Genomic DNA, 14301 nt, shown 5'->3' on the forward strand with positions numbered 1-14301 from the left:
AAAGTGGTAATATAACTTTGATTATAATTATATGAATATATTTTTTGATTCTAGATATAATACTGATTATAAATAGATGAATAAATATATACACATATTTTCATATCTGTCTATGAAGTGAATAGAATGAAACTTAGTACACTATGTATAAAAAAGCAGCTATGAGTTGAGTATAGGAGTCTCAGGTCTGTAATCCTAGTGATGTGGGAAGCTGGGTTCTGAGGTTTAGTCTCTCTTACCCCCATCGCATTAGATTTTGAGAGGAGTCCTGGGCCCTCCAGTGTAACAAAGAGACACACATGCAGTGGGATCACACTCCCTGCACCCAGAGGAAAGTCAGTAGAAATCAGAACAAGCCTCTTATCTTATGACAGTATACTCAGTTCCTGTGCCAAGATGGACATCTGTAGAACATCATATTGAAAGTTTGCATTCCCTCCAAAAGTGTTTCTGACTATGCTGAATTAAACCTCATTTTACCTTCCAAGCTTCAAACACATAGAAATATGTCAATGGCTCAAGAGAGATGGAGAAAGACTTACAAATACACAAAATTGTATACTCTGCTTCAGTAATTCAATGACAAATCATCAAAGGCATGTTTTGAATTTTTCTTTCTTTTTAAGGAAATGGAAATATAGAGTTCATCAGGGAGTGGGTGATAATTTGGTTGCTGAGTTGTAGAATGCACTTCTGGGCATGGGACACACTTGGCTTGGTGAATTTCTGTGGGGATGTGTGTCCTCACGCAGCTTCACAAAACAATAGCCATAACTTCTATGATGCCACAGCCATCTTTCCATAGCAGGAAATAGGTGTCAGGCACTGATCTTGCCCTGAAGTGGACTCAGCGACACAGAAAGGCACAAAGAATGCTAGCCAACAGACTTCAGCTTGAAGAGCTGGCTTGACCAGAAACTAGCATAAATTGAGCTGGAGAAGGCTGATCTCCAAGTAAGGTTCCTGAGCACTAAAGACCAGGCATTATTACAGATGTTGGCGAAACAGAAGTGAACGTGGATCTCTCCTTAGCAATTTCTTGCTGAAAAGAAAACCAGAAGTCATAATGATAATTTCTATAAATTAGAGACATGACATTGGTCGTTTTGTGGCAACAACTTCAAAGTGGGGATGCGAGGAGACATCCCTGAGAAGGAGATAGTTAGCTTGAAAGCCATCATCCATGCAATTATCTAGAAGCAGGTACTGCAGGCAGTAAGAACAGTAAGTACATCCCCAATTAATGGGAATAGACGTGACTTGCTTCAGAAAAGGAAAACAGCACTGACATGTTTGCTTGTGAAGTAAGAATGGAAAGGTACAATGAAGAAAAAAAGATCAGAAATGAAGATAAGAATAAATTAGATAGATATTGGATGCTGCGGGTTACAAAATGAAAAATTCTCATGTTATTCTAAATCTGACATGACCCCTGGAACCAAAGTGCTCAAATAGGAGCTAGACACATATGATTCACCGAGAGAATACTTTTAAAATGTGACTCTAGCCGGGCTCTGGTGGCTCACAACTGGAATGCTTGCTACTCAGGAGGCTGATACCTGAAGATCATGTTTGAAGCAAGCCCAAAGAGTTAATTTGGAAAGACTGTTCTCCAATTAACCACCAAAATATCATGTGAAACAACCGGTAGAGCACTAGCCTTGAGAAACAAAAACTAAGGAACAGTACCCAAGCCCAAGGTTCTAATCCCTGGACTACATAAAACAAAGAATCAAACAAATAAAATTTAGTGCTCAATAGATCATCACTTAGCATTCTAGTTCCATATATTTGGTATGACCTTTGGAAATTATATCCTTAGCAAATGCTCTCCTCTGATATTCTGCTTCATTATCCGCTTTCAAACCCCTGGCATCACCAATGTCTGCTCCCATTTAGCATACCAGTCTGCCACTGGAAATTTTTTTTAATTTAATTTAATTTTATTTGTGAACATAGTGTACAGAGGAGTTACAAGTACATGGGCAGGATATTGCGTACATTTCTTACCAAGCATTGCAGCCTCTTCCTTTGTTTACCCTTCACATCCCTTCCCAGCCTCCCCCCTCGCCCCATCCCAATCCTTCTCCTTCCTCCCCTCCCTCCCCCCCCCCCCCGCACCGACGTTGTAAAGCTCGTTTTGGACATGACAACTTGTACTTCTCATTGTTGCAACAGGTCCACCTGTATCCTTAAATAACTGGTTTTTCCCCATCTCCTCCACAAGTTATACTGACATCAAATACAGTGAAAGCAGGGGTTATACTGTGGGGGAGGGACATACAAAGCAACAAAGAGATAATCTTATAAATGCGTTAGAAACACATGCATGGAAGAAAAAAACATTAAAATACACATCTAAGGGTTCATTTTCCTGACATCACATTATCTGACCTTTTCCGCTTGACTCATACATATACTAGATATTACAAATAAGGGAAACCATGGGACCTATGTTTCTTTGTGCCTGGCTTACTTCACTTAATATAATTTTTTCCAAGTTTTTCCATTTCCTAACAAATGGGGCAATGTCATTCTTTCTGATGGAGGCATAGAATTCCATTGTGTATATATACCACATTTTCTTGATCCATTCATCCACTGAGGGGCATCTGGGTTGGTTCCATATCTTAGCTATGGTAAATAATGCTGAAATAAACATAGTTGTGCTGGTAGCTTTAGTGTGGTCTTGTTTGTAAACATTTGGGTAAATGCCCAAAAGTGGGATTGCTGGGTCATAGGGGAGTTCTATGTGAAGTCTTTTGAGGAACCTCCATACTGTTTTCCAAAGTAGTTGAACAAGTTTACATTCCCACCAACAATGAAGTAAAGTTCCTTTCTGTCCACATCCCCTCCAGCATCTGTTGTTGTTAGAGTTCTTGATTTTTGCTGTTCTAACTGGAGTGAGGTGATATCTCAATGTTGTTTTGATTTGCATTTCTTTTATGGCTAGGGATGTTGAACATTTCTTCATGTGTCTATTGGCCATCCTTCTTTCTTCTTCAGAGAAGTTTCTCTTTAAGTCTTTCGCCCACTTATTTATTGGGCAGTTGTTTCTTTGAGGATTTGTTGTTGGGTGGTTTAATTTTTTGAGTTCCAAGTATATTTTAGATATGAGACCCTTGTCCGTTGTATGGCTAGTAAAGATCTTCTCCCAATCCTTGGGTTTTCTATTGATCTTGCTAGCTATGTCATTTGCCCTGCAGAAGCTCTGCAACTTTATGCAATCCCATTTGTCCAACCTTTCTTTCATTTGTTGTGTTTCTGGTCTCTATTCAGAAAATTTCGGCCTGAGCCAAGGAGACCTAGGGTTTCTCCTATTCCATCCTGTAATGTTTTCAGAGTGTTTGCTTTGAGTTCAAGGTCTTTGATCCATTTGGAGTTGATTCTGGTGCAGGGTGATATATAAGGGTCTAGCTTAAGTTTTCTACATGTAGTTAACCAATTTTGCCGGCACCATTTACTGCCACTGGAAATTTGAACATATATTTTTATTAATCATCACAATTCTGATAATCTATCCACACACATCAAATGAGTAGTAACTATATTCATCTATTCTGTGTGTTTTAATCCTCCTTTGAGTTAAAAAGCCTTAACTATTAAAAACTATAGAAGAGTTATCAAATTAATTCTACCATCATCATTTTTCCACCCATTCTTGTTACATTAGTTATGTGAATTTTTGTTTCTTTATATGTTGCTCCGCCACAATATAATCCCTGTTTTCACTGCATTTGATGTCGGTGCCATGCATCTTCTATATATATTTCTCTAGCTTTGGGATGAGAGGGGAAAAATCCAAATGCTTAACAATGGATACAGCTTGACCCCCTGTAACAATGAGATATACAAGACACTATGTTGAAAAACTTACTTTACAATTTAGGCAGGAAGGAAGGAGAGAGGAGGGAGTGTACTTCTGGAGGTGGGAGGGAAGGGATGGTAGGGGAAAAACAAAGGAGGAGGTAACAATGCTTGATAGGAAATATACTCATTATTTTGCTCATGTAAATGTAACCCCTCTGTACAGTATTTTTACAATAAAAACATTAAAAAAGATACTATATGAAAGTTTGCACATGATACCTTATAACTATAATTCTTTCAAGAATTAGGGTTTTACACAAACATCCTGATTGCTTTGCCAAAGGATAAGAGATTTAAATAAGGTACCTAGCATCTTGGAAGGAAAATACTATTGGCTTTAGATCAAATTCATTTATCTAATACTGAGGAAAGGAATTTCAGAAATGGCAGAGGCAACGTGTATCATAAAAATAACCTTATGAGGTACAACCAGGATGCCCAGATCAAACTTCCTGGAAAAAAGCAATGAATGAAAAGTTACTAATACTTCTAAAATGAGCCTATTGGTGATGGTTCATGCTTGTTATGCTAGGTAATTAGAAGTCAAAGATGAAAGGATATCAATTGAAAGCTTGGCCAGGAAGAAAACCTTCCTCTCTGCAACCAGCAGACCGGAAGCATCAGCTCTGTGCCTGATGCCCAGCTGGCTGGACGGTCTCTGCCCACATTCCGACACACAAGACCAACCCAATCTGAAATATTATCAAATACATTCAAATAATATCTCCTGTTTGGGAGATAATCTTTGAAAGATATAACAAAAACATTTCACTGATTTCCTTTTGAAAAATTCAGAATGAAAGGGGAAATATGTTCTCACTGACTGAAGGGTAAGTTAACGACCAGAATGATGTTAATGGGGGTAGAAGCCCATTTGGTAACTTATCCACTCAACCATCTTTCCTCACTTCTTGTCACATATCCTGAGCAGTGAGATTTTGTAATGCAAAGTATGTGTGTGAGCATGCAACTTGTAAAAGTAGTAATGAAATGCTAGGCACTGGAACTCAGGCCTGTAAAACTAGCTGCTCAGAACCCTGAGATATGAGGAACTGAGTTCAAAGCCAACATGAGAATAAAAGACTCTTACCTTCAATTTATCAGTAAAGGCAAAAAGATGAGCTGTGCTTCAAATGCCAGAGTGCTAGCATTGCATACAAAGCTAAGGGACATACAGGCCCTGAATTCAAGCCCCAGTACTGGCTCTCATACACAAAAAGTAACCATGACAACATCACAGGTTATAAATATATTAGCAAGGGATGTAGAAGAATGGGATGATGACAGCATTTACCTCATTTTTAGTCTCAAGCATTCTGTACAGCGTAGCCCAATCTGTGAAAAGCTCTAGGTGAAATCTTCCTCAAAATCAGATTCATCCTCATATCCCTCTGCACATTTATCACACACACACACACACACACACACACACACACACACACACACACACACACACAAAGGTCTATATTTTGCCATCTAATTTTGAAATATATAACCATACACATATGCTTCAGAATTCTGTGCCCTTGATTAGGTTACATACGGAGCACAATATATCCAGGGTCTGGCTCATTCTTCTAATCTTAGCTGCTCAGGAGGGTGGGATCTGAGGATCACAGTTTGATGCCAACCTAAGCAAATAACTCCTCAAGATTCTTATCTTCAATTAAGAAGCAAGAAGTGGAGATGTGGTTCAAGTGGCACAGTGACAGCACTGAGTAAAATAATCTAAGCAAGATTTCCAGACCCTCAATCCAAGCCTGTGTACTGGCCCACTAACACTCCATAAGCCAAAAATCCCTGAAAGACCAAACCAAAAATATGTCAATTTTTTGCTAACTTATGAAGTGAAATCCAATAAGGCAACATAGCTTTTGGTTGTTGAAGATTTGGTTGGAAAACCAAAAATTCAACGTGTGCTTAAGTGATATAACAAACAAGCAACGAAATAAAAATTTCCCAATAAAAATCTGGAACCCCTGACCAAGAGATTTTTTTCTACGTTTTTGAAAATTACTTATTTTTCAGTAAGTGAAATAGTATAAACCTTTATTGTAAGTTATAGGAGTCAGTGTAAGCTCCAAGGAAGTGAATGTAAAACTAAAATCACACACAGCATTACAAGTTTCTATGCCTCTGGTGAGACACTAGAAATCTGTAATTGTGTAGCCTCTAGAAAGGAGAAGGGAGATGCTCAGCATCATTGGTCATAAAAGAAATGCAAATCAAAACCACATTGATTCCACCTCACCCCAGTTAGAATAGCCATTTTCAAGAGAACAAATAATAGCAGATGTTGACCAGGATGTGGCTAAATATGAACACTACTACACTGTTGGTGGAAATGGAAGGCAGTATGGAGGTTCCTAAAAAGACTAAACATAGAACTCCCGTAAGATCCAACTATCCCACTTCTTGGCCATCACCCAAATGATTTCAAAATAGAGCACAATAAGCTACCAGCACAACTATGTTCATTGCAACATTGTTTACCATAGATAAGATATGGAACCAACCCAGTTGCCTCACAATAAATGAATGGATCAAGAAAATGTGGTATATTTACACAATTTTATGCTTCTGTAAGAAAGAATGATATTGTCCCTTTCATAAGAAAATTGATAGACTTGGAAAAAATCATATTAAGTGAAGTAAGCCAGGCTCAAAGAAACATAGGCTCTATGATTTCCCTTATTTGCAATTAGTATTATCCTGTTAGTCCTGACAGAGGATTATAATAGCTGAAGTACTATAAACATATGTGTGATCATACAAAATGATGCTAATTGAAATGAACACGAAGATATTGAAACAGCAGGTCTTATTTTGTTTAGTTGTCAACCTTGATATAGCCAATGTACTGTAACTAGTTCTTTCTTTTTACTTTATTTCATTTTTCTTTTCAAATTAGTTTTATCCCTGGCAATTCTTGTCTTTGATTCTGGTACCCTCCATCCTATATATGCATGTATTTGAGGAAAGGGAAGGGAAATAACAAAATGCTGAAAGATGACCCAGTGCAACAATAATAGGTTACATTAAAGCGGGAATGATCTTTACAACAACATAGGGGACATGGGGGGAGGAAGGAGTGGAGGGAAGGGATAGACAGAGAAAAACAATAGAGTGGGAAACAATTTTCAATGAGAAATGTAACTTATTCGTGTAAATATAACCCCTCTGTACAGCATCTTTACAATAAAATATTTTTAGTGTAAAAATGAATTTTTCCCATCAAATGTCAAGCTGATACCATTGGAACTTCTGAGTTCATGTGAAAGAGTGTTTTAGGAGTTTCAAGAAGCTAGTACTAAGTACAAATAACCACAATTTAGTGATAATAAGAAAAGCTCTTTTTATTGTACTATATGAACAAAAGAAAATTTCTTTTTGTTTCTGTTCACTTAGAACTCTCTTTGCCATCTGCATTGTTCCAAAGTCAAACTAATCACTTATCCTTATCTTTCTTTGGTATCTAGCTTTGGCATGTAATCTGAGATATAAGCAGTATTCTTTTTTCAATTTGGAGGCCTAGCAGGGAGGTGCTCCTTCCTGGTCAAGAGGTTAGACTGGAGGACCCAGCACACTTTCTGTGGTTTCTTTTGCACAGCTCACTGAGGAACTTACTCAAATATGTTTTCAAATTCTACCAATAACTCTTATTAGTATGAAGCACTTAATTAGAAGTCACTTTCTCAAACTCCTATTTGAGTAATAAATAGAATAGGAAAAATGTTGTTTGCTATTTTTATCACTACATATCTTAATGTCTAAGTATAAAAGCCAGACTTAATCTAAGGGCCTAGAATAAGCAAAATGGCTTCTAGAGCTCAGATTATTTCCACAGAAGATGACAGCAGCAGAATCTGGCAGAAGGAAGAGAAAGTTTAATGTCTCCTTAATTCTTAAGTTTCAATGCTCATTGAGGAATCCTCAGGACTGAGGACAGTTTAAGGACGTAACAGATCCTGTGTTGTTTTCTATCATAGGAAGCAGACACCAGTCTCCCATCACTCTTTAGGTGACACACATGAGTGGTGTTCTTGGTGGGTCCTGAGAGGGTCCAGGACGGCTCTGTCATGATCACTGGAGACTCGGAATTGCTCTCTAAGAGAACGACATAGAGGAATGTGGTAACAAGACCTGAGATAGGGTTTTGTCAGATCTAGGTGATTTGTAACAGGCACTAATGCCTTCTGACTAAGAATGTGAATATATCATCAGGGTCCGGCACACAAATTTATCATGACGCGTTACCTTGCACCATTTCATAATGAAAGCCAAGAAAAGATAATTAATGCCCTCTGGACATGTTCATGATGAGGAAAAATCTCAGATGAAAACCAAATTTCAGGGGCATTTACAAAAACTGTTGTTCTGTATATATCATATGTGACAAATTATTAAAACTTAAAGAAGCTGTGTAAGTTAAATTGATTCTTTTGTAATACTGCTGCAACTTTATTTTACATTTCAACTACTTAATAAAAATAAGGTAGGCCAAGCATCACCAGTGGTTCACATCTAGCTTTAACTGTGGCTATTAAGAAGGATGAGAACTGTGGAAAGTGGATTGAAGCTACCGCAGGCAGGAAAATCTGTGAAACTTTTATCTCCAATTAACTGTTCAAATCCAGAAATGGATGTTTGGTTCAAGTTGTAGAGAGTTAGCTATAAGTAAAATAGCTAAAGGTCAGCTCCCTGAGTTCAAGCCCCACTATACACACACACACACACACACACACACACACACACACACACACACACACACACAGACACACACACACACACACACACACACACAACCTATTTCAAAAATAACCAGTGACCAAGGACCAGAAGAAAGATAATATTTTTTCTTTATTTTCTTTCATTTTTGTCATTTTTTCATTTATCTCTCTTTGGGAATGTAAAGGGGGCATAGCAATGGAGGGACAAAGGATGAACAAATGCAGCAGTGGCACTCAGTTGAGACTATGTTGAAAGTGCACTATGAAACTTGTTGGTGGGGAAGGAGGGGAAAACTGGAGGAGACGCAGGGAAAGGGTGACATTGTCCAAATAGAAATATACTCATTGAAGTAGAGCTTTGGCTCAATATCAATGCCATTCTTCAGCAAAAGGGCTCAGGAACACTGCCCAGGCCATGGGTTCAAGCCTCATGACTATAACAAAAACAAAGACAAAAATAGGTAGTCATTGCCAAACGTATGTAACAAACCTTCTACATTACAGTAATAATAATGAGGAGGAGGAGGAGGAGGAGGAGGAGGAGGAGGAGGAGGAGGAGGAGGAGGAGGAGGAGGAGGAGGAGGAGGAGGAGGAGGAGGAGGAGGAGGAGGAAAGGAGGAGGAGGAGGAAGAGGAGGAGGAAAAGAAAAAGAAGAAGAAGGAGAAGAAGAAGAAGAAGAAGAAGAAGAAGAAGAAGAAGAAGAAGAAGAAGAAGAAGAAGAAGAAGAAGAAGAAGAAGAAGAAGAAGAAGAAGAGGAGGAGGAGGAGGAGGAGGAGGAGGAGGAGGAGGAGGAGGAGGAGGAGGAGGAGGAGGAGGAGGAGGAGGAGAAGAAGAAGAAGAAGAAGAAGAAGAAGAAGAAGAAGAAGAAGAAGAAGAAGAAGAAGAAGAAGAAGAAGAAGAAGAAGAAGAAGAAGAAGAAGATGTTAATAAAAACCAAACCAATGAGAGAAAATCTAAGAGAGCAAGGTAAGGAGTGACATTTCCAAAAAGAAATATACTCATACCTGACTTATATGACTATAATCTATGTGTAAATTACCTTTATCATAATATAAAATTTAAAAAAACAGAAATATAGTGCTGGAGGCAAATCTGAAATGGAAGAAGATCAGATTAATATCCAATACCAATTTCAAACCCCATTATCAATTTCTCTTTCAAAAATGGCTCTTCTCATCACTTGTACTTTCCCTAGCTTATGAGATGGGGTGCAAATATTTAAAGGGTGAGGAATGAGTCATACATACAAGAGGAATTTAATAGTACCTGTAAAGAGCAGTACTTGCTAGAACACATGTTGCCTAGAACACATGTTGATACCATGTTTTCTGAAATATACAAACCTATTTGAGCTTGCATACAAGCTCCACTCTATACAAGCTGTGGATTCAAAGTTAACTAAAGTCTCTGGACCTCAAATTCTTCATAGGTAACAATAGTTATCTCACAGGATTATGAGACCTGGATGTCATCAAACATGGTGTGGGTTGTGTTTTAAGTGTGTGTGCAACACTCAAACACTGCTGGGGCGAGTAAAAACTGGCGTGATGTTTACCATATTACTTAACAGTAATACAACACCTACTACAAGCTCACGCCTATAATCCTACTTATAAAAGAGGTTGAGGCCTCAGGATCTAGGTTCTTTGTCAGCCTGGACCGGAAACTGGATGAGACTCATCTCCAATGACCTCTAAAAAGGTTGGAGGTGGAGCTTTGGTTCAAATGGTAGAGTGCTAGACTTGAGCATAAATCTCAGGACATTGACCAGGCCCTGAGTTCAAGCCCTAGGGCCAACACACACACACACACACACACACACACACACACACACACACAATTTTGTATATTCCTATCACGTCACTTAATACTTTTTCTCTTCCAAGCCCACCAGTTGTTGTTGTTGATGATGATGATGATGACAAGGACTTGCTGTGAAGCTCAGGGTGCTATTAAACTTACAATACCCTTGGGTACTGGGATTACAGGTATGTGTACCATACTTGACTTTACTCAGTAACTCTACTTATAACATTTTTCTGAAAGAAATTTATTCAAATTCATGAAGATACTATGGCTTAAAGTTGTTCATACTAATTTTCAAGTGTACAAAATGTAAATAATATAAGTGAATATAGTACTATGCTACCACATGGTAATTCCAGCCAAAACTCAGGAACCTGACACAAGAGAATAAGGATTTGAGGTAAGCCTTGTCTACAATGTAGGACTTCTTCTATAAAGGAAAAAAAGTATAAATATTAATCTACTAGGAAATATATAATATGTTAAATTTATATAATGGAACAAATAGATCATTGTTAATGAAAATAAAATGGCTTTTACTAGAAATGAGGAATCAAATGTGCTCACTGTGTAGGTGAGTTAGAAAGTTCTTACCAAAAGCTACATACTTTTCTTGTTTTCTATTCTTCCAAAATTGTTTGCTTTCCAGAATCATGCCTTATCTTTCCTTGCTGGTTTCTTTAGCTTATTTCATACATGCCCACAGGGTCTTCAACTATCATTTATTTATGTGAAGAGCTTGCAAATATCTCTCTTCAGTCCAAACTCCTGGTATGCACCTCTGTTCCATATATTCAACTACCATAAATACTTGTGAAAGAGTAATCCTGTCTTTCTATTACTGGATATTAATGTGTCAGTAAACTTTAGGAAAATAAAGGAATAACATCAATAAATATAACTGATTATTGTAATAGTAATGTTAAACATTACTATAATGCTGATTATTTTCTGAGCAATTTAATATAAAGCTCAAGGAAAGCAACGTTTTTGAGTGCTGATATTGGAGTTTAAACTCAAGACCTTACCTTCTCACTTATGCATTTTCCCTCAAGGGCGGTGTTTTACTCTTGAACCACAGATTCCCTTCCAAATTTATTTGGGGGATTATTTAGAGATAAGAAACTCATGGTCTTTCCTTCTTGGGCTGGATTTAAACCTGGATCTCAGTTCTCTGAGTAGATAGAATTACCAGTGTGTGCTAACAATGTCCAGTTTCAAGGAGAGGGCAAGTTTCTGATTTCAAGCTCCAGGAATAGCACAAAAACAAAAACAAAAGTTATGACATATGAATATACTGATAAACTAGGAACCCAAACAAACCAAATGTGGGTATCTAGATGGGCGAAAGACTTAATAGCATTATCACTATTACCTTTCCTAGCATTTTGAATAACCTGAAATTATGGATTAAAATCATAGCTTAGTTGGTAAAGTACTAGCTAAAGAGCAACAACATCAAACACCAAGTACAAGTCTCAGTCTCAAACTTTAAATGAAATCTGAAATGATTTTTTCCTTAAATGAAAATTGACCATAGGAAACCCCTGATACCTAAATGTATGGTCAAAGAAGAAAATTGGAAAATGTTCAGGAAGACAGAATTTTAAATCTCAGTGATTACCATATGGACAGTAGATCAGACCATGTGTAACTTCATACTACTTGCAGTGGGCTAGGTTAAGGACTTAAAAATTGTACACATTTACACTCCTCAAAAAAAAAAACACAACTTACCAGGACACTGGGGATTCACATATGTAATTCTAGCTCAGTGCTCTGCTACTTGAGCCACAAACTCCATTTTCAGCATTTTTGGTGTTTAGTTGGAGATAGGAGTCTCACAGGTTTTCCTCCCCTGGCTGGCTTTGAAACAAAATCCTCAGCTCTTTGCCTACTGAGTAGATAGGATTACAAGCTTGAACTGATACTCTTATTTTTCTATTCTATTCTTCTTTTGCTTTTCTATTTAAGAATCATTTCGTTAAGTGGCAAAAAAATCCTGCTTTTGAACACAGCAGAGAAAATCAATGAAAATAGAAGCTGTGTCTGAATAGATCAATAAATGGATATATATTTTAAAAGACGGATCAAAATACAAAATAACAAAACAGAGAAGAAACCAGTTGCCAATAACCAAAACAAATGAGTACTTTATCAGAAATCCTACCGTTATAAAATTTAAAAGTACAGTAATAAACAACTTCAGATGATTTATTCAAAGATGAAACCTATCAAACCTACTTAAGGAAGAACGAAAAAAAATGGAATCTACACAAATTTTCTCAATTTACATTTAAATGCATTGCAATCTATAAAACTCTAGGTACTGATGAATTTATTATTGACTTTTCCTAAAACTTTGAAGAGATCATTTTGATTCTACAAAAATATTTCCTTAGAAAGTGAGGAAATACTATGTGCCCTCTTAAAAGTTTCTCGTAAAAAATATCTGGCTGAATTTTGTCTGGAATTATACTCTATGTACTGAGCAGTTAAGGAGAATTGTTTCAGGACATTGAGTCTTCTAATCATTAAGTACTTGATCGTTCATTTACTTAGTCCTTATTTTTTTGTATAACATTTGAAAGGTTTTATAAAATCCATTAAAGATAAACTTCTGAATTGGAAAACCTTTTGGAGGGAATTTACTCAAAGCAGAATGATATATTTTAGGCATCTCAGTATTTAGAGCTGTGAGTATGAACTCCATGAACAGTATAACTTGTCTTTAAGGAAGTTTTTAATACATAGAGCATAACTAAGGAAAATTGTAGGTGATAGAGTAACTAAGGGAGGCCAGGACGTGGCCAACTGCCTCCATAGGAAGACAAAAGCTTGGGATGTACCCTGAGGGACAACTCTCCTGTCCTGTTCTGTCCTGTCGAGCTACTTGTCATGTATTGGGTACCTGCACAGGGAGGGCTGGAACTGCTCTCACAGCACCATGAACGTGGTTAGCTTGCTGCCATCCAAGGCCAGCAGCAGAAATCAGATGAAGTGGAGCAGGGATTGGATGGAGGGCGGCCCGTGCTTGATGGATGTTGCTTCTGTGCATACATGATGAAGACCACAGACCTGGTTTTGTTTTCCAATAGAGAAACTGCAGCACTGCCTGAGCCACAAGTATGTCCACTTGCCATGGAAGCTGTGGGCCGTGGAGTCCTCCACCAGCATGTTGGCGCAGCCCTCACCGTCTGTGGAGTGTAGAAAGTAGTATCAAGATTCCCAGTAGTTCGGCTCTTTCCACAGGGTCAGGGCCCAAAATGGAAGGAGCTAAGGATGGCCCCATTTCCAGGAACCCCAACTGGAACACTTCAGGGCTCTGGAGAAGGGGTCCATCAACTGAACACCCTAGCCAGACACTCCATCCATTTCTGCCATCTACATCCATTTCAGGGACTCCAACACCAGCATGGACAGCTCTGCTGTGCTGTTTTGCTGGCCATGAGGGAAGAACAGCAGTATGCTCCTGAGCACATGAGCTCTTGGGCCTCAGAGGGCTTGCTCTGGGACATGTACCTGAAGAAGATGGTCCAGTATATTTGGTGTGCCCCATACTGGCCGCCTTTCTCCATGCAGCTTAACTTGCATGTGATTGTGGGCTTCATTGTGAGAGCCTTCCTGCTCCACCATCGCTGCTGCCAATGTGGCCCAAGTAGTATAATCTTTAGAAAGACTAGGACAAAGCCTGAGAATATTAATGCAAGAAATTGGGGTACATCAAAAAGAGGGTGGGGAAAGGGTAGAGGAATGAAGGGAGGAAGGGGCAGAATGTAGTCAAGCTCATTGGGAGAAAGTGAGGGAACAGAAGATGTTGTATGAAAGGAAATGTTCTCATCTGACTTATGCAAATGAAATCCCTCTACACAACCTCTTTAAAATAACTATAATC

The 14301-nt window shown here is 38.2% G+C and overlaps 1 pseudogene; it reads right to left on the bottom strand.

Annotated features, from left to right (window-relative positions):
* Nucleotides 1–7789: 7789 nt before the first annotated feature.
* Nucleotides 7790–14017, bottom strand: LOC138833425 (Golgi to ER traffic protein 4 homolog pseudogene; annotated as a pseudogene).
* Between the last annotated feature and the right edge of the window lie 284 nt (nucleotides 14018–14301).

This window comes from Dipodomys merriami, unplaced genomic scaffold, assembly GCF_024711535.1.
Source record: "Dipodomys merriami isolate MVZ:Mamm:240054 unplaced genomic scaffold, mDipMer1.0.p SCAF_207, whole genome shotgun sequence".
NCBI classification, from domain to species: Eukaryota; Metazoa; Chordata; class Mammalia; order Rodentia; family Heteromyidae; genus Dipodomys; species Dipodomys merriami.